Below are 24,535 nucleotides of genomic sequence, written 5' to 3'. Positions count from 1 at the left end.
CCTGTTTCAATGAGACATAAACCTGGAATCTAGGGAAGTAATAATATACCATTGCTAGATCCATTAAGAAAGGTTATAGGAGAGGGTTAGTTACCAAAGTTAAACAGATGAATATAAGAAAGTGTTAATGCTGAATGGGTTAGAAGAGAGAAAGGTCTAAATATTATAATCCCTGAGAACTGGTAAAAAAACAAAAACAAAAAAATTTAAAAAAGCAACTATGACTTTGCAAATTGAATTGAAATTCCCAGATACAAATCTGAGAGAGTCCAACAACCATAACCTTCAGTCTTAGGAAACCTCTCACCATTAAGTATAGCTGTGTGAAAGAAGAAATACACATAGAGGCACCAAGATTAAGGGATCAAGAGACATGAGAGTAGAATCCAGTTCTCTCCAATACCACAACTATAGAATAGATATCAAAAGATCATGAGTGTAACAAAACAAGCCTCTCTCCAAACATCAAATGCCTACATCCGTTGAGCCAGTCTTCTCTTGTATCAACCTTTCTTCATCTAGAGTTTAAATAGGAAATAATTCAATGAACTGATCTGTATACAGTACTATACTTCCTCTTTCCAACAGTATTTATATTTTATTTAGGGTAAGTACCTTCTGGCCAAGTAAATGATGCTCATTGGTACTCACCAAAGTGTCAGTGAGAGTCAGATGAAGAAATGTATTTTGAGTAGTCTGGGGAAGGAGTGTGGGAGGATGAGGCAGCAGGATCTCAAGAACTCCTCAGAGCATACACCATAGTCACCCTCACCACCTTAAACCAAGTGATTGCTACACATGTGATTGGGGGAAACATGCTATGTTGCAAGTGGATATGGAAGCCATCAAGTAATTGTACAATGGAGACATGGTCAGATATTGAAGGACCAAGAAAATTTGAGTAAGTGTAGAATGGAGGCAAGTAGACTGGGGAAGAATCCAGAGAATAAATTATAGTTCCTAGAGTTGGGGTCAGAAGACATGGATTTGAGGCCAGCTATGAAAAAATATTTGTATAATTCATGTTTTGTTTGTTTTGTCATCTATAGTATTAAAGCATTATTTTTTAAAAGGTAAAATCATGTTACTCATACAGTTACAAAATAAACATGTGTCCCAGATTTTAATGAGGGAACCAGTAAGATATTACAACTAATTCAAAAGGGACCTCAAAGTGCCACATAACCAGAGTCAGATGCTGAATTTATAAATGCAATTTATATATAAATGAATTTATAAATGCAAAACTAGTACAACTTATCTATAGCCATAGAGTAGTAATCAATTGCACTTTATCAGATACATTTCTATGGTCAGGAATTATTTGCATTCTATCAGTCTTTTTAGAAGTTAACTTTTATCTTGGCAAAGTTGTAAAATATCCTTATCAAAGACAAGAACTAATAAAGGCACCCACCAAAGTTTAGTCTTTCACAATTTGTTCTTAGGATTGGTTAGATAATCTCTCAAGCTCTTTCCAGTTCTTATCTTCAATTAGTTCCCACAATCAATGAAGGGAAATGAGAAGAAAAAAGAGTAAGAGAAGCAATGATCTGAGAAATCTCAAAAAAACTTACACACTGATAATCTAGTCTTGTCAATAATAACCTTCCTCCTGTCTCACATTCCAGAATTGTGTATTTATTATTAATAGATACCATACTGGTTTAAACAGAAAGGGGGAAAACATAAATCACAAGAGACTCTGCATTTATTATATTATTATACTCATGGATAAATGGCAAAACCTTCATCATACATTCACTGGATATCATTGAAATACCATGATCCTTGGTTGAAGTAAAATTTGTTCTTGGTTAGACTGACAAGGGTAATTAATGCTTCTATAGAAAAGCCCTGATCCCGGTTACTTTGTGTCACATGAAAGAAAATTCCCCTATCCATTCCTCCCTCGTCTGCGGTTAATATTGAGTTATGAATCACACAATGACAGCCCTGCAGAGACAGGCAAAGTGGGGCTGAGCTAACCCTACAACATGAAGTGAGCAGCCAGGGCTGCAGGAAATAGCGTGTTCACCTTCCCAGAGCACAGCTGAGCAGAATTTCTTTAATAGGTTTTTGTTCAAGAGAAGGATATCCAGGCTTTTCTGAGGCCACCAGTTATATTAGCATCTATGTGCTTTCTAGCCAGATATACCCCTCTCCTATCCACACACATCCCTTTTTCATTTCTTTCTCTCCCATAAGAGCATGCCATTTAGAAGCAGGCCACACCATTAGTGATATGGCTGAAAGCAACAATTACATGGAACTAACACAGAAGTTATTTAAATCAGCATTGTTAGATTTGCTAACATTTATTAAACACTTCTGCTGTGTTAGGCACACTATATTCATTATCTCATTTAATCCACCCAACAAGCCTATGAGGTAGGCTCTGATATTATCTCATCTTATAAGTGAAAACAGTAATTAATTTGCCTGAAGTCCCATAGCTAATAAATGGCAAAGTCAGGGCTCAAACCTGGGTCTGGCTGATAGGAGATGCCACACTCTGAAGCACTGTGCACATAGCTTCATCCCCCACCATTCCTCCCTAGTGAGCCCTAATCCTATTCATGGGCAGGTAAAGAGTGATTCTGCTTCCCTAAGAAAGGTAAGTGGTAGATTATTTTATACTCCCCCATGTTAGGTACGGCCACTCTCTCCAGGCTGCAGTAAATTTAGGACCAGAGGACATGTGTGCAAGGAGAAAACTGAGGACCCTAGGACAGCACAGAACAGATGCTATTCAAGGCTACGTCTTTTTCCCCCTCAATGAGCCCTCCCTAATGAAGAGAGGGAAGCAAGATTTGCTTTTTTAACCAAGGATTTTTTTTTTCTGGGCAGTAGAGTTTTCCTTGAGCAGGATAAGTAAACACAAAGAGGTTTGAGAGTTCTTCACAAGATTTCACAACCCTATGTATTAAAATTCCATAATTCCCTCTATAAGAAATTCTTCCCTTTATGGCAAGCGTTTCTAGGCAATGAAATTAGATCAGATTTTGGAGGAAGACAAATCTCATCTGCATCCTCTATCAATTGTGTGAGTTCCTGACCTCTCCTGCAACCATTTCATCATCTGTGAAAGGATAACCTAGTGATCAAGAAAACTTGGTTGTTTAAACCTTCCCTTTTAAATGCAAATTTATCTGAAATTACTACCCCTTTATTGTGATTTAGTTTGCAAGATAATCTTTCTCTTCAATAGATCTGGGGGAAATGGCTATTTTGGTAGAAAAAAGAAGACTCAAAAATTAAAAGAATATTAAAAAGAGAGATTAAAAAAAGGATCAAAGATACAGTTTCTCTAAATCACAAAAATCACCTCAAAAGGAGAGTCCTTTTTTCGAAATATACACCAAATGTGGTAAAGAGAGGATATGAGGGGAAGGACAGTAATACAAAGGATCTGATGATGCAAAGGACACTAAAGCATATGTTTATTGCCCAGGCAAAAATCTTTTCTCTGTGCAATATCACCTTCAGGATTTATACACATCCTGAACACAACAGACTTTCAGGACCACTCAGAGCCCTTGAGCAACATTATATTTAAATAGTCATCACTGCATCTTTAAATAGTACAAACAGGAGATGCTGCATTGATATTTCATTGTTTTTCAATTATAAAAAAGACACCTGGCACATCAACCAACTAGCAGAACACAGCTGTGAATCAAAAGACTAACTATGAGCCCAGAAGGCAGTTGAGGTTAATATATATATATATATATATATATATATATATATATATATGAAACATCATCTATCATTGCCCCTTCCAGACCAACTTGTCAACACTATTACTCCCCCACACACATACACTCATGTCTAGTATTTTTTATTTTAACAAAGGAATAGAAGACACAACTAAACTGTGTATAGCTGTGTACAATTCACTTCTCTGTTAATTAAGACTGGTGTCTTGCATTGTTGGACTCCCAGGGATTCCCCAAGGCTCAACCTGTCACTAGCTTTGTATCACTTCTTTTCTACTGCTCAGTGTCTTTTCTCCCTGATGCCCATATTGGAAAGAAATTAAAAAATAATTATAATGGATGAGTCTATTTTGTTTGTGCTTCAAAGAGCTTCTAGAAATAAAGCCCATGGAGGAAGAACATTACTAGGATGATTCTACATTTAACTAAGATCTGTGGACTCCCAATTGAGAAAAAATGGTCAAAACATCACAGTGAATATTTATCGAGAGCTCACAGGTATGCTAATGCTGGGGTTTTATTTTTGCTGGCAGTCACAACTTCAGACAGAAACAAAGGCATCTTTTTATTGAGGAAAAAGGTATTGGGATAGAAGTCAAAAGACCAGGGATTCTGCTCCAGAATTTGGTATATTCTGTTTGAACCCCTTCTGAGTTCTTCCCTCTGAATAGGGTCTACCTGGCTGCCTCAAAGGGTTATGGTGAGAATCAAGAGAGATCCTATATAGAAAAATGCTTTCTTATCTGTTCAATATTATATAAACATTAAACTGCACATAAAATCATTATATTAAAAAACAAACACACCCTATAACTTTAATGAAACTAAGATGAGTACCACCATTGCAAATAATTCCCCCATCTTAAAAAAAATGTATAATAGCAGTAGAAACAAAATAAATAAGACTTTCAGGATCTATATAGTCAGCTCTGCTCACTCACTAACAAAGCACCTCACAATTCCACCTCAATCTCCCAGTACGCATCTCCAACTCCTATCTCAGCAAAAGTACAATGTATGTCATTTTCCAGTAGTGCTTCTGAACATCAAAAACTGCAACATCAAACCCACTCATATCAAAAGCTGAAGTATGGTGGCAGAGGAGGTGTTTCCAAAGACAACTGTAATTAGCACACAATGCCAAAACTTCTCTCATATTACTTCCACCAGTCTAACCCTTTCAGCCTATCTCACAAGTGTGACATAGTGTGAAAGTATCCTGAGGAAAAAGAAGTATTTCTCACTCACTTTCAAATTTCCAAGGTGGAAATGCTTTCTAATTATTAGAAACATGTTTAAACTATTGAAAATGAATAAAACTATATAGACTGTGGCTAAATATTCTTTAAATTGCATCATTTAAGAAGGCAACAGGTTTTTTTCCCTAAAGTTTTATTTATTTACTTTTGTGAGAGAGAGAGACAGAGACAGAGACAGAGAGAGAGCATGAGCTAGCAGGGGAGGGGCAGAGAGAGAGGCAGACAGAGAATCCCAAGCAGGCTCCACGCTGCCAGTACAGAGCCCGACAAGGGGTTTGAACTCACAAACTGTGAGTTCATGACCTGAGTGAATATCAAGAGTCAGATGCTTAACTGACTGAGCAACCTAGGTCCTCCCCAAAATGCAACAGTTTAATCAAAACAGAAAAATTTATAACACTGAAAAATTTTGAGTATTTTAATATAACTTAACCAACAATACTTTGATCACACCACTTCTACCTGGCTGACATTTTTTGTGCTATCTACACATTAATTGTCAATATGTCAACACTGCATCATTTTGCCTCACTTCTGGCAAACACTCCCTTTGGGGTAGCTTCACAGTTGACATTGATTACTATTTCTTTGATAACCATATCCAATATACAGAAGTAGTTTCTATAAACTATATCTATACTCTGAGATCCGATCTCCAGTTGTATTTGATTAATCTAGCAAACATCTATCCCTAAATTACCTAGCAAGCATTCATACTTTTCAGCTGAAGAGGCAGAATTACCTTGGGCAGGTATTGGTGCTTTGAAGAAGTGGTCCATTAACTAAGGTCTCTAGAGCTTCCCTAGAACCCACTCCTCCCAATAGCTACTTATTCAATTTTTGCTTGAAATCTGCAAAATAGTCTAATATATGGCCAATGAATTCCTCTTTACTTTAAATCATTTAAATTTAACATAGTTACTTACAATCTAAAGAATCCTAATATAGGGGCGCCTGGGTAGCTCAGTTGGTTAAGCGTCCGACTTTGGCTCAGGTCATGATCTCACGGCTTGTGGGTTCGAGCCCCACGTCGGGCTCTGTGCTGACAGCTCGGAGCCTGGAGCCTGCTTCAGATTCTGTGTCTGCCTCTCTCCTGCTTGCACTCTCTCTCTCTCTCTCTCAAAAATAAATAAATGTTAAAAAAAAATTAAAGAATCCTCATATAGAAATTGTTGTGCAAGTTCATTCTTCCTTTGCTTATTGTAGTTGGCAGAATTCTAAAATGACCACTGAAGATTCCTCCACCCTTGTATGCACTCCCTGTATAATTCTCTCCCCTTGAGTGAAGGTAGAACCTGTGAATATGATGGGATATCATCCCTATGATTAAGTTACTTATCAGTGGACTTTAATCAAAAAATTACTTGAATGTGCCTGACCCAATAAGATAAGCTTTTAAAGGACACTAGGTCCTTTTCAAAGTTATAGAGATTTGAAGGACCTGTGGAGGAGGCTATTTGACAGGGAAGTGTGAGTGGCTTCTAGAATCTGAGAGTGGCCTTTGGGTAAGAGCCTGCAGGAATGCAGGGGTCTCAGTCCTACAAACCGCAAAAAAAAGCACAAGTTTATATTCTTCCAAAAGATACATAAGCATGAAGACTCCAAGCTCCAGAAAAGAATATAACCCAGTCAACACCTTGATTTCTGCCTCATGAGACCCTGAGAAAAGACCTAGCTAACCAAGGCCCAGAATTCTGACCCACAAAAACTGTGAGATAATAACTGTGTGTTGCTTATAAGCCACTAACTTTGTGGGAATTTGTTGTACAGCAATAGAAAACGAATACCGTTATCCATTATTTTGTCTGAGTATACTTGTGGTTTCTTTTCCTATATCTGAAATTGTTTGAAAACTGTCATAGTTCTCAATGGCAATACCACTGAAAAAAATCTCTTATTTTATGCTCCCTCTCTTTCCCCTTCTTCCATCTCTCCCATCAATACCTCGTCCACACTTGGTTCAGCATTCCTGACAGTTAGACCAATCAGCCAGGGTTAGGAGAAAAAACAAACAAAACAAAACAAAAACCAACTATGGTTCAGAACATTGGACAGCAGCCCATGTGCTGCTGGCCAATCTCTTCCTCTAAGCCTGTGCTCTTCATCTTGACCATCTAGTTATATAGTTCCCTCAAGCATATGAATTATGTTGCGCTGTCATTCTTTCTGTTTCATGCTATTTGTCCTCACGACCTACAATTAGAAAACCAATGGAAGTATAAGACCAGTACACAGGTTAATGTTTGCTTCTGTTCATCATTTACAACAACTTTTCCCAGGAAATGTTCTACACTGGTCTAGCCTGCACTGACTCTTCTCACACATTATCTTTTACAGTATTTGTATACATTATACAGATCACATAGATTACCTTAATCTCCTCCCCCCATCTACTGTTCTCTTTTCCTAACATGGTTACAGATAATTCCTTAAAGGAAGGAATCATATTTTGCTCACCAGTATAACCTTGAATACAGATCAGTTAAGTCTTTATTGGTTGATAGGCAACACATAATATCATTGTCAACTTTAGTCTCAGAGTAAAAACTAAAAACTTTGATGAGGAAGAATTTCTACCCACTGGTGTACACTCCCTATATAATCTTCTTTACTTGGTGTGGGCAGGAGCTGTGAATATAATGGGAATTAAAACATCAAATTATAATGAATAGACAAATCTATTCATTAAATTCTGTCTTAAATCCAGGTCTAAAAAGATAAGGATTAGGTTTGAGGAACTGAAGAAATAAAACTCATGGATAATGACCAGTTCTATGCCCAAACTTTCTCAAACATCAAAATGGAATGAGCAACAGAGACAAAAGGTTGTATACATCACAGTGAACAAAGTTCCCTGGGAACCCTTCCTGTTTCTTGGGGGTGGGGTGTCCAGAGCAGTGTTGTTGCAGTCAGCATGAGGAAAGGAAAAGTCAGATCAGAGTATCTGGAAAAGAGTCTCTCGAGATTTTATCTGCTTCCTGTGGGAATGGCACCAAGAAACATGAAGGTGCTCAGAAACAACCACAGCTCCAGGTAGGGAAAGTTATGCTCCTTAACAAGCAGCATTATACGGACTTACTGTAAGTGTTTGGGTACTGAAATTCTTGCTTATGTAATCCCTCTATTTCTGAACCTCTGCCTCAGATTATGCAACTCTCACCCAACTCTGCATTGTGTGACCTAGGCATTTTCTATTTCTGTCAAATTAGATGCTTTCTGATGATAGGCATGACTATATTGTGCTATACATTTAGAGGGGTCAGTTCTTTAGTTACTGTACAATCTTTTCAAAGCTGACCAAAATAAAAATTTGTCTTCAGGAAAAAGTGGTGCATGTAAACCTATAATACAAAATGAGAAGTGACACAAATGGAAATATGAACAAATTGCTATGGTGGAACAGACAAAGGGGACTAACCCCTCCCATCCCAGAGAAGGTTTTAGGTTAGAAGATAACTGCCAAAACAAATAGGAAAAATCATACAAAAGAAGTTTAAGAAGTTAGACATTTGGTGGGGGATACTGATCATAGAGGAAGCTATGCATTTGTGGGGGGTGAGGAATACTTGAGAAATATCTGGATCTTCCTCTCAATTTTTCTTTGAACCTAAAACAGCTTTCCAAAGTCTTTTTTAAAAAAGTAAATGAATAGGGGCACCTGGGTGACTCAGTTGGTTATGTATTTGACTCTTGGTTTCATGTCAGGTCATGATCTCATAGTTTGTGAGTTTGAGCCCTTGCGTTGGGCTCTGTGCTGACAGTGTGGAGCCTGCTTGGGATTCCTGGTTTCCCTCTGTCTCTGCTCTTCCTGAGTGTGCATGCTTACTCTCTCTGTTTCTCTCAAAAATGAATAAACAAGCATTTAAAAAATAAATAAAAAGCAAATGAATAAACAATTAAAATTAAATATCAAAAATTTGGATATTTTTACAAATAATACCAACCCCTCCCCCCCAAAAAACCCCAAATTAAAAATTCCTGAACTGAAACATTTAATGTGGGGGAAAACCCAGAGTTCATTAAGAAGACTGCATGTGTCAAGTACTTATTAAGAACAGTGAGGGTGAAGAGTCTGATTACTGCATTTAGTCAGATGGCATTGTTTCTCTTTCCTTAGACCATTTTCCATGCTTTCTGCTCTGTAGGGACAACTCTAAGTGGTGCTTTTTTGCATATCAGACTAGGATGACACTGATACAAACAGACACCAACACTGAATTGCAGAGGAAGCCCCACTGAGTCAGTGCTGGCAAAGGAGGACACCAACAAAGGCACAGTGGAAGCCATGAAATGCAGGAAGTGTGTGGGCAGAGGTGTGTGGGAAAGGATGTCAACACCATCCTGTCAATGCCTGAGGACAGGTGGGGGTGGCCATACACACACAGAAAAGACAGAGGCAGAAGGCCTAATATGGAAATAGTAGAAGAGAGATGAACTGAAGCACAGATGTACAGATGTTAAGTTATAGGATACAGAAGAAGAAAGAGAAAGAGAAGTAGAGTCCAAGAAGTACATGGCAGCAGAGGTTCAAAAACAGAGAGATAGAGATTTTCCACAATGTCAATTTGGTGGGGCACAACTCCACTGTTGGCCTCTGAGTTTCATAAGACTGTCTGTTCAGCATGTTCAATGGAGCACCATGCCCTAGAAATATTTTCCACTTTTTTCAGGACATGAACTTTTCTCTGCTTTTTCTCCCCCTCCATCTATTCTGCCTCCCTTACTCCCCATTGTGAGATTTCAGAAATATTTCTCTGATCTTGAAAGCACACATATAACAAGTAACCTATTATGACCACTCCAATAATTTTAATGAATTTCATGACTTTTTGATGGAGGAATTGGAACTTGCAATATTTACGGAAATATTTAGCCAATTCTTTAAAGGTAACTCTGTCATCTGGGTGGAGAGGCACATTAATTATACTCCTGTGATCAAGCAACCGCTATTAGGATAGCCAAGAACTGGTCAAGCAGTATCTTCAGCTGTATTTAGCTAAGAGCCAATTTCCACTATGCACTCCAGTTCAGCCTGTAAAGCCAAAGAAGAATGTAACAGCAGCACCATCAGGACTCTTCAATGCACCTACAGCATAATGCTGTTGCCAGATGCAAGAGTCCTTTTGGCCTTTGAAGACCTGCCACAGGGGAGTGGAGATAGAGCAGCATAGCTTCTTACTAACAGGAAGAAAACTTAACTCCAGTAGGAGACAGGGACAACAGAAAAATAATTTTCCTTCTGTCTGCAATTTCTATAGTCATCTTCTCCTCTCCATAGAACTTATTAGGAAAATATGTCTGTTTTCTCCAAACACTGGAAAATCATAGTCTTCCAATGACATGAACCTATCTGCAAAGGTAATTTAGCTGAATACCCTACTTACTTACAGTATCATCAAATAAAAAAGAAAAATAGGCCATACAAATGAATAAAAAAGTGAATTCCTTCATCTGGTAACTAGATTTATGATAACATATTTCCAAATTCTCCTTCCAGACGAGCAGTTCCAAGATGCAGGAAAGGGGCAGGAGACTGGGCTGGACTCCAGGTGGGTAAAAATATGCCTAAGAGACTTCTGAAATATCACATCCCATGGTGACATTAAGTCTAAGAACCAAGCAAATAAAACTTCAATCCAAAGGAGCTGGGGAAAGCAGCAGAAACAAGATAGGAAACAACAGATCCAAGAGAATGGCGTCCATCCTAAGGATACCAGGGCCTTGGGGTATAGAACTCATGCCTCTAACCCCCCTGAGCAAAGAGGTAGTTAGGAACAAGGGCCAGGTGGACCTTTGATTTCCCAGCCATTGCTTAAACACTTTTCAATGTCTAAAAATTAGAACTTGGTCAGGCTACCTATTCCATTTTTAGACACCTCGGGTTACACAGGACCTGAGCCAAAAAGTTCTGCCTTCTCCTTACTATCTCTTATTATCACATTTATCCTGCAGCAGCAGGCCTTGCCTGTACTTACTTTTCTTCCTTCAACCCCACCCCTATCTCCTCAGTTTTGGTTGTTTTTTTCTTCCCCCAAAAGTGAGCTCCCACTGGACTTTTGCTTTCTTCAACTATTTTTCCAGGTGCCAGATCTTCTTTTTTGTATTCATTTTTTATGCTCTTCTTGCTATGCTGGGTGTATGTCCATTGAAAACGCTGAGGCTGCACAAAATCTGTAGAACCTCTCTTTTCCTTCTTACAGAAATTATTCACAGTTGTATTCAGAATTGTATTTTTCAAGTGTTCCAATCCTTTGAGCTACAGAATATTTTGTTAAGAGTGTTTACTATGGAAGCAAGGATAACACTGTGTCACAGCAAAAAGCCCACAGATCCTGAGGTGCATAGAGGGCATGCGTTGATAGCCAAATGAAATGAATACTATAATAGATGTTCCCTTCTAGGCAGACCCTGAGACAGTTACTGTATAGAACAGAACAACAGCACCACATGAGACGTGGAGGCTGAGCTGGGCCCACTCACTGGCTGAGTGGTTTGCTTCTGCTGACCAGGCTTTCAAGATGAGTGATTCTAATTTTTGCTTCAATAAAATCACAATCTGAATGAGTCATGGATATTTGGGTGGCTTTAAAATCACAGAGTGGGTAAAATCACAAATGTCAAATCCACAAATGTTAAGAGCCTACAGCAGGGATCAAAACACAAATGTTTCTAGGAGCCATGCAGGAAACAAAAATGAGTAACTCCAGATGGATGTAAGACAATAGCAAGCAGTAAAGATTAAGCTTAATTGGGGAGGAATAATAATAATAATCATAGCAAACACTGACATAGCACTTACTTTGTACTAGGCACGGGATGAAGGGTATTAATGTATTAATTTATTTAACCCTTAGGACCATCCTATGAGTTAGGTCTCCTTATCATCTGCCAATTTAAAGGCAGAAAAACGGGGTTCTGGGTGGCTCAGTTGGTTAGGCATCCAACTTCAGCTCAGGTCATGATCTCACAATTGGTGAGTTTGAGCCCTGCATCGGACTCTGTGCTGACAGGTCAGAGCCTGGAGCCTGCTTCAGATTCTGTGTCTCCCTCTCTCTCTGCCCCTCCCTGGCTCACACGCTATCTCTCTCAAAAATAAATAAAACATTAAAAAAAATTTTTAATAAAATAAAATAAAAAATAAACACAGAAAAACTGAAACACAAAGCATTTGAGACCCAAGTACATACACCTCTACGAAGGGGGTATATAGTACTCAAGTCCACCTAATTGTTGCCATTAAGATTAGTGATCTTATGCTGTCAAATCTGATTTGATAAGGTAACCATTCAGATTTGAATTCTTGGTTTTGAATTATGGTTCATGATCTTTATACGTTTTATGGACCAAACGTGCAGCATTCAGTCCAAAGGACAGTGGTTTGTGTTTCTGGTATTTAGTACACTTTCATAAAGGGATCTCCTCAATAATGACATCTCTGCAGTTAGAGCTTTCTGCATTTTCTTTCTGAAAAAACTATAAGGAGAGACAAGATGAAGAATTCCTTATGAATAAACAAATGAAAAAAACAAATGAACAAATGAATGAATAAGAGAAAAATGTCCGGGACATAAGGACATGAGTGCCTTGAGTAGATACGCACAGCACACCGCTGCTAACTAAGAACCACAGTTTCGAAATTCCAGAATAAGCATCTTTCATAACTGAGATTTTCAAATTCATTTCTGAATCTCCTGCAACCCCAGTGCACTACACACATCTTCACTTTTTCTCCCTCCTCTGACCCACTCCCAATGAAGTGGTGCTGAAGCCACAGTGCTGCTTTCCAATCTACCTACTATTCCAGTCCACTCAGTTCCCCTACACCAAAAGACTCTCCAGCCATCCCAGAATTCCAGTTACACTCTGCAACTTCCTTTCTGGATATCTTAGCTACCTTTCCATAGGGGGAAAAATATATATTATATATATTTATATATACAATATATATAAATATAATATTATATATATATAGTATATATAAATATAATATTATATATAGTATGTATATAAATATAGTATATATATATATATATATATATATATATATATATATATATATACTATATATATATATATATTTCTCTCAGGAAGAGTATACAATGTAAAGACAGTAAAGCTCGTACAGTCCAGCTCCTTTCTTTTAAAGGTTAAAATAATGAAGGTTTAGAGAGAGAAATCAACTTGTGCCAATTTATTCGCCAAGCAATCTGTGAGCCTCATTCCAGTAGTCTATCAGAGGACTAGTTGGTTTACTATTTTGGGAACTTCTGGAAGAATTTTAATGTATCCTGAAAGCAAATACATGCAAAAATCCAGGTAGTTTTTCATTTCTTAATTTTGATGCTTCTCCTTGACAGACATATCCCCAATTTTCTCCCATTGTCCCCCATTATTTCCCCAATATCCCCCACTTTCTTCCTCTGGGTAACCAGTACTTATTGTTCAAGCACAAATTACTAGTACTTCCAAAAAGCCTTCCCAGATACCCTTCCCTTACAACATCTTCAACTGAGATGTTGCCTCTTTGTGCTCTGCTAATTTTCATCAGTGTTCTCACCCACTGTTCCACAATGGATCTTGAGGTGTTTGCCCTGCTTGCCTCAACTCCTGCCTTTTGGGGATAACGGATGAGCCTTTTTATTACTGTGAACCCAAGGCCTGGCAAGTTACTGATAGATGCATAGTGAGCTGTCAGAAAAAGTTAGTTTAGTGAATGGATGAGTAAATGCCCTTCTATGCCCTTTGGGAGACACAAAGGAGAGCTGATATCTCTACCAAGATGCTGAATTTCTAGGGTGAACTCTACCACAGAGGAAAGAAAAAACTTCCTCAGTGACCTCATCATTTGAGGGAGGCAAAAAATGTGAATCTCTCCCCCTAAACAATTTATTTCTCTGATGATGGACTCTTACAGAAAGTGTGATTGTTTTACCAAGGATGACTCAAGCACCTGTAACACTCATTCATTTTTATAGATAATCTGTTCTATTTCAACATGGGCTCCTGTAGAGGGGTTATGAGCAGGAAGAAAAAGAGGATTCTTTAGGCTAGGTCATCATACAGGGTGCAGATTAGAACTGGGCTTGCTTACTTGCTAAAAATTAGCTACTAGATGGTCAGAAATCTCTACAATGTTTGTATGATGGTGTTTTGAGGCACATTTTGTATGTTTGAATACTTGATCTTGTTTCCCTTTTATTTTTTCCCTAGGTCCTTTAGCAAAGTTCTTTTCCTAAAATTCATCTGATCTCAGCTGTTATAAAGGCAGAGAATAGTTTTCCCAGTGACATGAAGAAAAAGAGAGCAGCAGTGTCAGCAGAACGAAAAGAACCCCAAGGCCTGAATACCTATCCTCTGAACACCAAGAAAAGACTTGTTAGAGAATACAGAAATGTGATTTCTCACATAGCTCCTCAATGTGTTTTGTATTTAGCACTTTCTCTCAATCCTTATGACCATAACTTCTATTCAGCACCACAATGTGTCCAATTTGCATCATTCCATTATCTCCTCTCTGGTCTCCCAGACTCCAAGTCTCATCCTTCCCATCCTCGCATCTTCTAATCCATTCACACCATGCTCTGTAGTGACCTCTCTGAAAAAAATTTTTTATTCAGGACCAGGTTAAGCTTTAGCACCATGTCTTGCTTAAAATCCTTCAACATCTTCTATGAGGCAAGTATTGCCATAACACTAAAACCAGAGGTGTCACTAGGAAAGAAAAATACAAATCAATATTCCAAATAAATATAGATGCAGAAGTCCTTAAAACACTAGCAAACAGAATCCAATAACATAAATAGGATTGTATACCATGAACAAGGTATATCATGGCAGAAATGCAAGGTTGCTACAACATATGAAAATAAATCAATATACCACACATTAATAGAACAAAGAACAAAAACTACATGATCACCTCAGTAGACACACAACAAAACCATTTGACAAATCCAACAACCTTTTATGATTAAAAACACATAGTAGGAATACAAGGGAACTTCCTCAATCTGATAAAAGACTTCTATTAAAAATCCGCAATTAATATTATACTTAATGGTGAAAGACTGAATGTTTTCAGCCTAATATGAGGAACCAAAGTTACATACTTTTAGATGGGAAAAGTAGTAAAACTCTCTCCATATGTAGGTGACATGATCTAACATACAGAAAATCCACCAAAAAAACTATGAGAACTAATAAATTATTTCAGCAATGTTAAAATGATCTTTTAACTAGTAAAATATCAATATATAAAAGTCAATTGTGTTTCTAGATACTAGCAATCAGCAATCTCAAAGTAAAATTAAGGAAGCCATTTTTAATGATAGTACCAAAAAGAATAAAATACCTAGGAAAAAATTTGACATAAGAAGTGCAATATTTGAATACTGGAAGCTATAGAACACTGTTGAAAGAAATTTAAAAAGAATTAAATAAATGTACAGGTATCCCAAGTTTATGGGTTGGAAGATGTGATATTGTTATGAAAGCAATACATCACAAGCTGATCTACAAATTCAACAAAATACAAAAATTCAGCTGTCTTTGATGCAGAAATTGATAACATGGTCATAATGTTTATATGGAAATGCAAGGAAAAAAGGTACAGGACTTAAATGTTCCAATTTCAAAACTTTCTATAAAGCTATTATAATCAGGACAAAGTGATATTGGTGTAAGTTGAGATATATAATGAATTAGAACTCAGATTCCAAAAATAAATCCTTACATTATAGTCAACTTATCTTCAACAAGGGTGCCAAGATAATTCAATAGGGAAAGAAGATTTTTCAACAACTGGTACTGGGAAAACTGAATATCTACATGCAAAAGAACAGTGTTGGAACCCTACCTTATTCCATATATAAAAATTAACTCAAATATATAGAAAATAATATAAAATCTAAAACTATAAAATTCCTGGAAGAAAACATAGAAGCAAATCTTTATGACCCTGGATTAGGCAATAATTTTTTAGATACGGCATCTAAAGTACAAATGACATGGGTGCCTGGGTGGCTCAGTCAGGTAAGTGTCCAACTTTGGCTCAGGTCACGATCTCCTGGTTCATGGGTTTGAGCCCCGCATTGGGCTCTGTGCTGACAGCTTAGAACCTGGAACCTGCTTTGCATTCTGTGTCTCCCTCTCTCTCTCTGCCTTTCTCCCACTCACATAATGTCTCTGTGTCTCAAAATAAATAAAAATTTAAAAAAATTAAAAAATAAAGTACAAATGACAGAAGACAGAAATAGATTAATTAGACTTCACTGAAATTGTAAGTCTTTTTGTTACAAAGGATACCATCAAGAAAGTAAAAAAAAATAACCCATTAAAGGGGAGAAAATATTCATAAATCCCAATGTCTGATAAGAGATTTAAATTCAGAATACATAAGGAACTCCTACAACTCAACAACTAAAAGACTTATGTCTCAATTTTAAAATGGTATAATGGACTGAACTGTGTCCATCCCCCACCCCAGAATTTATACGTTGAAGATCTAACTCTCAATCTGTGTTTGGAGAGGGGGGCTTTATAGAAGTAATTAAAGTTAAGTGAGTATTAAGGGTGGGAGCTTAATTCATTATGTCTGGTATCCTTATAAGAAGAGTTTTGAGGTGTGTGCACAGAATAAAGGTCATTTGTAGACACAGTGATAAGATGGTTACCTACAAGCTAAGGGGAGAGGCCTCAAGAAAAACCAAACCTCTAATATCTTTTTGGGCTTTCAGCCTCCAGAAATGTGAGAAGATAAATTTCTGCTATTTAAATTGTCAAGTTTGTGATATCTTGTTAAAGTAGCCAAAGCAGACTGATAACAAATGGGGAAAGGATGTAAATAAACACAGAGAAATGGCCAATAAGTACATGAAGCTCAAGATCTGTAGTCATTAGGAAAATGCAAATCAAAACCACAATGATAGTGCTTAACACTCACTAGGATGGCTAAAATTAAAAAAACAAAACAAGCGTTGCCAAGGGAAGAAATTGAAACCCTCAAATATTGCTGTTAGGATGTAAAATGGTGCAGATGCTTTGGAAATCATTGTAGCAGTTCCTCAAAAAAAATTAAACAGAAAGTTACTATATGACCCAGCAATTCTACTCTTACGTATATATCTCAGAGAAGTGACAACATTCACAATATCTGTACCCAAATATTCAAAGCAGGGAAAAAGGGGAAATCCAAATGGCCATCAACTGATAAATGGATAAGCCAAATGTAGTATATTTATAGAATGGAATATTATTCAACCATAAAAAGTAAGGGTGCACTGCTACATGCTACAACAAGGATGAACCTTGTAAACATTATGCTCAGTAAAAGAAGCCAGTCTCAAAAAAACCACATATTATGTGGTTCCATTTACATAAGATTTACAGGATAGGAATATCTATAGAGACAGAGGTAGATTAGTGGCTGGTAGGGGCTAGGGAGAAAAATGAATGATACATGACTACTAATGGGTATAGAGTATCTTTTGGGGTAATGGAAGTATTCAGAAATTAGATTATAGTGATCATTGTACAACTCTGAGAAAACACTAAATGGTGCTGATTTGTATACGAAAAGGTAGATTTTATGGTATGTGAATTACATCTCAACAATACTGTTAATTAAAAAAATTCTTTAGCATTTAAGATTTAAGTCCAAGGTCTTGATTTGGCCCTCTAGCCTTTGCTTACCTAACTTTCTCTCTCATCATTTCAATATACTCCTCTATTTTCTCTTAAGAGTAGACATTGTCATCTTTCCTGGAAATTCATACACATTCCTTCATACCCAGTTCTAGGGTCACTTTCTCTTTAGTTCCCCCTGCCCCCATCAGCAGACTTGATTACTTTTTCACTTGTGCCCATGCTGTAAATTTTATCTATTTCTGAACATCTAAGTGTTTTCTGGGGCACCTGGGTGGCTCAGTCAGTTAAGCGTCCGATTTCAGCTTAGGTCATGATATCACAGTTCCTGAGTTTGAGCCCCATGTTGACCTGAGCAGAAGTTGGCCACTCAACCAACTGAGCCACCTAAGCACCTCAGATGTATAATTTTAAATTAATGACACATGACTGAATTTTAATAACAAAGATGTTATGGACTTCATTGTGCACCCCCACTGTACATATTTTTAAGCCCTAACAAACTACTGCAAAAGAACAGAGGGGAAAAAGCCAATTTGAAATTTAGAGCTATTATATTTGATCTTCAAAAGAATGGCATATACACTTAATTCTCAATTATTAAAGGACTAGGATTCAATTTGTGATTTCTGCAGGATCACTGTAACACTGAACCTTCCTTATCTGACCATGCAGGAGAATCCTAAGTAACAGAAAGTAAGTCCATACAAACCTATTGTGTGATAAACAGAAATTCTGACAGAACATTTGACAGAGGGACTTGAAACAGTGTTTCATGACTAGCTTTGATTCTATTTATTCATTCAGTTTATTTAACTAGAAAATGTTTGGGGCACTTGGGTGGCTCAGTTGGGTAAGCGTCCAACTTCAGCTCAGGTCACGATCTCATGGTTCATGGGTTCAAGCCCCACATCAGGCTCTGTGCTGACAGCTCAGAGCCTGGAGCCTGCTTTGGATTCTGTGTCTCTCTCTTTCTCTCTGTCCTAACCCCACTCATACTCTCTTTCAAAAAAGGAATAAACTTTAAAAAAAATGTTTTTAAATAAGTGTTTTCTAAGGATGTCAGAAAATCTTTACTCTATGGTCACACAAACAATGGGATTGTTCAAAAAGATTTTTTTTTTAAGCTAAACATTTGAAAATCATGACCTGCCCATAATTCAATGAAATTCCATGGTGTTTGGTCTTTGTGGACAGTGTACTACAAATGACCACTTGATGCCATGATGCCTTACGTATACAAGAACAACAGGCAGCACGGACTTCAGTGGAGAGACTGGAAATAAATTTGTCAGAGACTACTTCATGTTACAAAAATGTCATAAACCTCACAGAGTATAATGCACATGCTACAGAGCAGAAATAACTGTGTATGAACTGCAAGAACGTTGAAAGCTACAATACAAAAAAATGGCAAATGACATATTTTCAAAAGGTTGGTTTCATTTGGTGTCTGCAGATGCTGTGCCAACAAATCCTGTTCCTATGTGATTTCCTTGTAACTTTACCTTCAAATAAATGGGTATTTCCTGGTAAACAGATATGTAATATACTTTTTTAGTGCTGCATTATGCTTGTTGCATCTTTCAGGAAAAGGATGTACACCATAAAGCCTGAGTTTTTAGTATGACAGCACATAAAGTGTACTCATTGTATTTGTGTCACATTTTTATATTTTTATATAATTTTGTTTTTGAAATTCAGGTAAATGATGAGATAATTTATATTAATACATTTTACTTATATTAATTTTAATATGTCCATTAATACAACTGACTCACATTAAAGTCTTCTAAGATATAAATACAATTCTTTGTAGCTAGGTAGTCTGAAAATAAAGTATCAATTAGTTTTCCAGAAGCAATCAAGATAAAGAATAATCACAACACTAATTTTTTCTTGGTGTGTCTTAAAAACAGGAATCCACTAATTCATTGATACACTATTTAAAAAAATAGATATAAAAAAGATTTCAATTCCCCCTCTTTTCCAAAAGTCATCATGGGCAGTGGGAGTACAACCAAGCCATGACAGGAAACATTGTAAATACTGGATATTAGGCTCAATCTACAGTATCTGATAATAGCAAGGTAAACACAGTGATAATTGACACTTAAATTGAACTGACAAGTTTAGAAGTCACTTTCACATACCTTGTCTTATTTCATTCTCATAATATCCTCTGATATCAGTAATGTAGTTGTAAAGTAATGAAGTTGTGTTTTAGCCCCATTCTATATGTGAAAAGCTAAAGCCAAGGAGGTTGCATAAATTTTACAAGGTCAAAAAGTCATCCACAAAACCAGAACCCAAGGTTACTGACTCCTTCTCTGGAGCTCTTGCCATCTCTCCATTGTTAAGCTGCAGCGCTATGTGAAACGAAAGGGATGGAAAATGTGCTGAGCACATTAGGGTTGGAGAATACCACCTGGGAATTATATTCAGGTACAAGGTATATAGTCCCTATGACTTGTCAGGCTCTGTGACAGGTGCTATGAAAACAGTGATAATAAGATAATAAGATGTGATAATATGCTCTTATGTTTCCTCATGCACCTTGATATGTGTTATAATGGAAGCCATGTACCCACTGACAAGTGATATTAACATATATAGAATATTGAAAGGGTAATTAAGAAATAAAAGATAAGCCAAGGGATATACACTGGAAGACTTTCTCTCTGCAAGACAGAGAAAAGAATAGTACCTTAGAACCAAGTTCTTTGTGGATGGAGATTTCCATTCTTGACCCAACATTATAAAAACAACAGTAAACCTTGAAATACACTGATGTCCTGCCTACCATTATTTTCCATGATCTACTATTGAACCTACTTTTTTTCAGGCTCAACTCTCTCTTCTTGGACTATTGAGCTTTATAAGATCACTACCTCTTCTGTAAAGTGTTACAAACCTTTATATTCTTAAACTTGCCATTTTAAGTTTAAAAAATAGTGTTAGTCTGGGGGCGCCTAGCTGGCTCAGTCAGTAAAGTGTTTGACTCTTGATCCCAGGGTCATGAGTTCAAGCTCCATGTTGGGCATGGAGCCTACTTAAAAAAAAATACAAAGAAAAAATATGTCTTAATTGTCTAACAAAATACTTTGATTTAATGGCTTAAATAATAGAAGTTCATTTTCTCATACTCTGGAGACTACACATTCATAATGAAGGTGCTGGTAAATTTAATTTCTAGTGACAGCCTCCTTCCTGGATTACAGACAGCCACCTTCGCACTTTGTCTTCACTTGGCTTTCCATGGTGTACGTGAGCTCTAGTGTGTCCCTCTAATAAGGACACTAAACCTATCAGATCAGGGACACACCCTTATGACCTCCTTAAAAACTATAATTACTTCCTTAGAGTCCCCATCTCATAATACAGCCACACTGGAGGTTGGGGCTTCCACATAGGAATTTTGGGAGACCACAAACATTTGGCTTATAAAGGACACTTCCTCTTAAAATACTGAATTTTTTTGAAAAGTTATGTTCAGCCTACTTCAAAATTTTAAAGCTTTAGTCTTATTTTCCCTCAGACTTGATCTTTCCAAGCTAGAGTCTAAGATTTATCATTTCTCCAAATCCTTTTTATTAATTTAGCATCCCTTCTCTAGACCTACTGCCTTTTTTGAAGTCAACTTCATTAAAATATAATTCACATATAATAAAATGCATCTATTTTAAATGTACAGTTTAATGAATGTTGCTAAATGTATACATCTGTGTAACCACATCACAATCAAGAAATAGAACATTTCTCTCATCCTAAAAACTCCCTCGTGTCCCTTTGCATTAATCACCATACTCATGGTACCAGGTAACCACTGGTCTGCTTTATCTCACTATAAATTACATTTACCTGTTCTCCATTATCCCAACACTGGGATAATATTTACTTTTTTGTGTCTGGCTTCTTTCACACAGAATGTTTTTGAGATACACCCATGTCACTGCATATGTATCTCTGCCCATTACTGTACAGTATTCCTGTATTTGTCATATAAATGTCACAAATATAGACCAAAATTTGTCCATTGACATGCTGATAGATGGTTGGGTTGTTTCTAACTTTGTGCTATTACAAATAAAGCTTCAATGAATATTTGTGCATGAATCTTTGTGATGACTACATTTTAGTTCTCTTGGGTAATTATCTGGGAATAGAATTGATAGACTGCATCATAAGTATTATCCATAACTTTATAAGAAATGAATAAACTCTTTATACAAAGTGGTTGTAGCATTTTTACCTTCTCACCAACATGTATGAGAGCTCCAATTGCTGTTTTTTCCACAACCCTTGGTACTGTCACTCTTTTAAAATTTTAGCCATTCTGGTGTGTAGGTGGTAGTGTTAATTTGCATATCAATGATGGTAAGTAATATTAAACAGTTTCACATATTTATTGGCCACCCAAATATCCTCTTTTGTGAAAACTACCTGCTACTCATTTTAAATATATACCATGTACATATAGCATATTTATTGTAGCTATTTCCTCCCAGTCTGTGGCTTGTCTTTCCATTTTATTATAAAGAGAATGAAGCTTTAATTTTACTGGTGTCCAATTATCAGTTTTTTGGTTTTTTTTTTTCCTAGTTCATGTGGTTGTATGCTAAGAAGTTTTTGTATAGTAACAAGTTGTGAAGATTTTGTTTTCATTAGTGTTATAGATTTGGTTATGCTTAGGTCTATGATAAATTTAGACTTAAAAACTTTTTTGTGAGGTGAAAGTCAGTTCTATTTCCAAATAAGCATCTGGTTTTCCTAGTACCATTTGTTTACAGGAGTATACTTTCCCTCATTGAATTGCCTAGGTATCTTCGTGGAAAGTCTAGTGAATAGATGTATATGGGTCTATTTCTAGTCTTCTGATCTATATATTCATCCCCACACAACACCACACAATGTTGATTAATATAGCTTGATGGTAAGCAAGTATTAAAATTAAGAAATACTACATTGTTACGTAAAAACTTGGGCTTTCCAAAAAGCTGTTTTTGGATGTTTTGGCTGTTCCCAAAACTTTGCATTTCCATGCAGAAATTATAATTAGGGTGTGAATTTCTTTTAAATGTCTGCGGAAATTTTTATTGAGATCCCATTAAATCTATAGATAAATTTGGGGACAGCTGGCATTTTATCAATACTGAGTCTTGGACATCTTTAGGGAGATATTATTCAACCTCCTATAGGGTGGAAGTGACATTTTCTTGCAGTTTTCTATAGCTTACACAGAAGGGAAAACTTTCTGGATATATACACCTATGTATTTATTACATTGTCTCTTTTTTATTGTTTTTATTTAATCAATGAGCATGTTTATAACTATTTTAAAGTTTTTGTCTGCAAATTCTATCTTTATGTATCTATTCTGTTTCTATTAATTTTTCTCCTGGCAGTGGGTCAGTTTTTCTGTTTATTATCATATCTTCCAAATTTTTGTTGGATGCTAGACACTGCGTTTTACATTGTTTAGTGCCTGGATTTAATCACCTTTCTTTAAGAGTATTGAATTTTGTCCTTTCAAGCATTGAACTTACTTGTGGATCCTTTTTAGAGCTGTTTTTGATCTTTTCAATGATGAGGAGGTTTAAAATACCCTTTATTCGGCGCCTGGGTGGCTCAGTCAGTCAGGCGTCCGACTTCAGCTCAGGTCATGACCTCACCGTCCGTGAGTTCGAGCCCCGCGTCCGGCTCTGGGCTGATGGCTCAGAGCCTGGAGCCTGCTTCCGATTCTGTGTCTCCCTCTCTCTCTGCCCCTCCCCCGTTCATGCTCTGTCTCTCTCTGTCTCAAAAATAAATAAGACGTTAAAAAATAAAATAAAATACCCTTTATTCTAGGGCTCTTTTACCCTTGATGCTAAGATGCAAACTCCTTAGGTGCAATTCATATGAATACCTCAGGTATTCAGCAAAGAGTCTAGGCTCCAGCTGATTAGAATTTGAATGTGGCCCAGTTCTGTGATATCTCCTGGAATTGTTCAGCTTAGATCTCCCAATAATACTTGCCTGGCCACGTGGAGTTGTGCTTAAATTATGCACAGCTTCATAATTAGCAACATACATAAATGACCCAGTGTACATTTCTGAAGCTCCTTTTATGCATAGTTTCCCTCTATGCAGTTCTCTGCTCCACAAATTCTGGGTATTGTCTTCTCTCCAACCTCTGATCTCTGTCTCCTTGATTCAGTAAGCACGTCTGGCTTTACTTTGATTTTCTCTTCCTACGATATGATCTATGGAAAGTACCTCAAGAGTCCAAGCCAGGGTTATCATAGGGCTCGCCTCATTTGTTTCCCTTCTGTAGGAACCACAGTCCTGCACTAATTTCCAGTTATCTGCTGGATTATAGTAAGAGGGCAAGTTGGAACACGTTACTCTGGCATGGCCAAGACAGAAGTCCTTTCAACTTGCTATCATGTTTTAAATGTTTATAGAGTAATGCAGTATAAACCTGTGACAGTTTGTTACTATGCTGAGATGGAACTTCCTAATTAAAGATCATTCTCTTCCAGATGATACTCAGGCACACTGAAATTTTTGCCATATTTAGAAAATCATGCAAATCCCTTCAAGGAATGATTTGTGTTTTGCGTTTTTATTTAAGTGATAATTTATTTGGAATTCTTCATTCTTTATGAAATGGAATGTGCAAAAAGGGATTAAACTATGATTTTTTTTCTTATAGTGGACAAGGAACCAAATGCCTACAAAATCACTTGAAAAATCTTCCTTAGGACAAACACTTTTGACTCTGACAATAGCCATCTTTAGAAAGATAGTTGTGTGGGGCACCTGGGTGGCTCAGTTGGTTAAGCATCAGACTTTAGCTCAGGTCATGATCTTGTAGTTCATGAGTTTGAGCACTGTGTCAGGCTCTGCACTGACAGCTTGAAGCCTGGAGCC

At 36.9% G+C, this 24,535-nt stretch overlaps 1 long non-coding RNA gene across 1 annotated transcript in view; it reads left to right on the top strand.

Moving 5' to 3' along the window:
- Positions 1-14,514, top strand: part of LOC122230488 — a 115,593-nt gene extending 101,079 nt beyond the window's left edge. Inside the window, exons 4-5 of the long non-coding RNA XR_006207467.1 lie at positions 10,479-10,530; positions 14,192-14,514. This is a non-coding gene — a long non-coding RNA (uncharacterized LOC122230488). The remainder of the gene's footprint in view (positions 1-10,478; positions 10,531-14,191) is intronic.
- Positions 14,515-24,535: the final 10,021 nt, after the last annotated feature.

The sequence above is a fragment of the Panthera tigris genome, chromosome C2 (genome assembly GCF_018350195.1).
Source record: "Panthera tigris isolate Pti1 chromosome C2, P.tigris_Pti1_mat1.1, whole genome shotgun sequence".
Classification (NCBI taxonomy): Eukaryota; Metazoa; Chordata; class Mammalia; order Carnivora; family Felidae; genus Panthera; species Panthera tigris.
The sequence above is the reverse complement of the archived record's forward strand: the minus strand, read 5'-3'. Positions and strand labels throughout refer to the sequence as shown.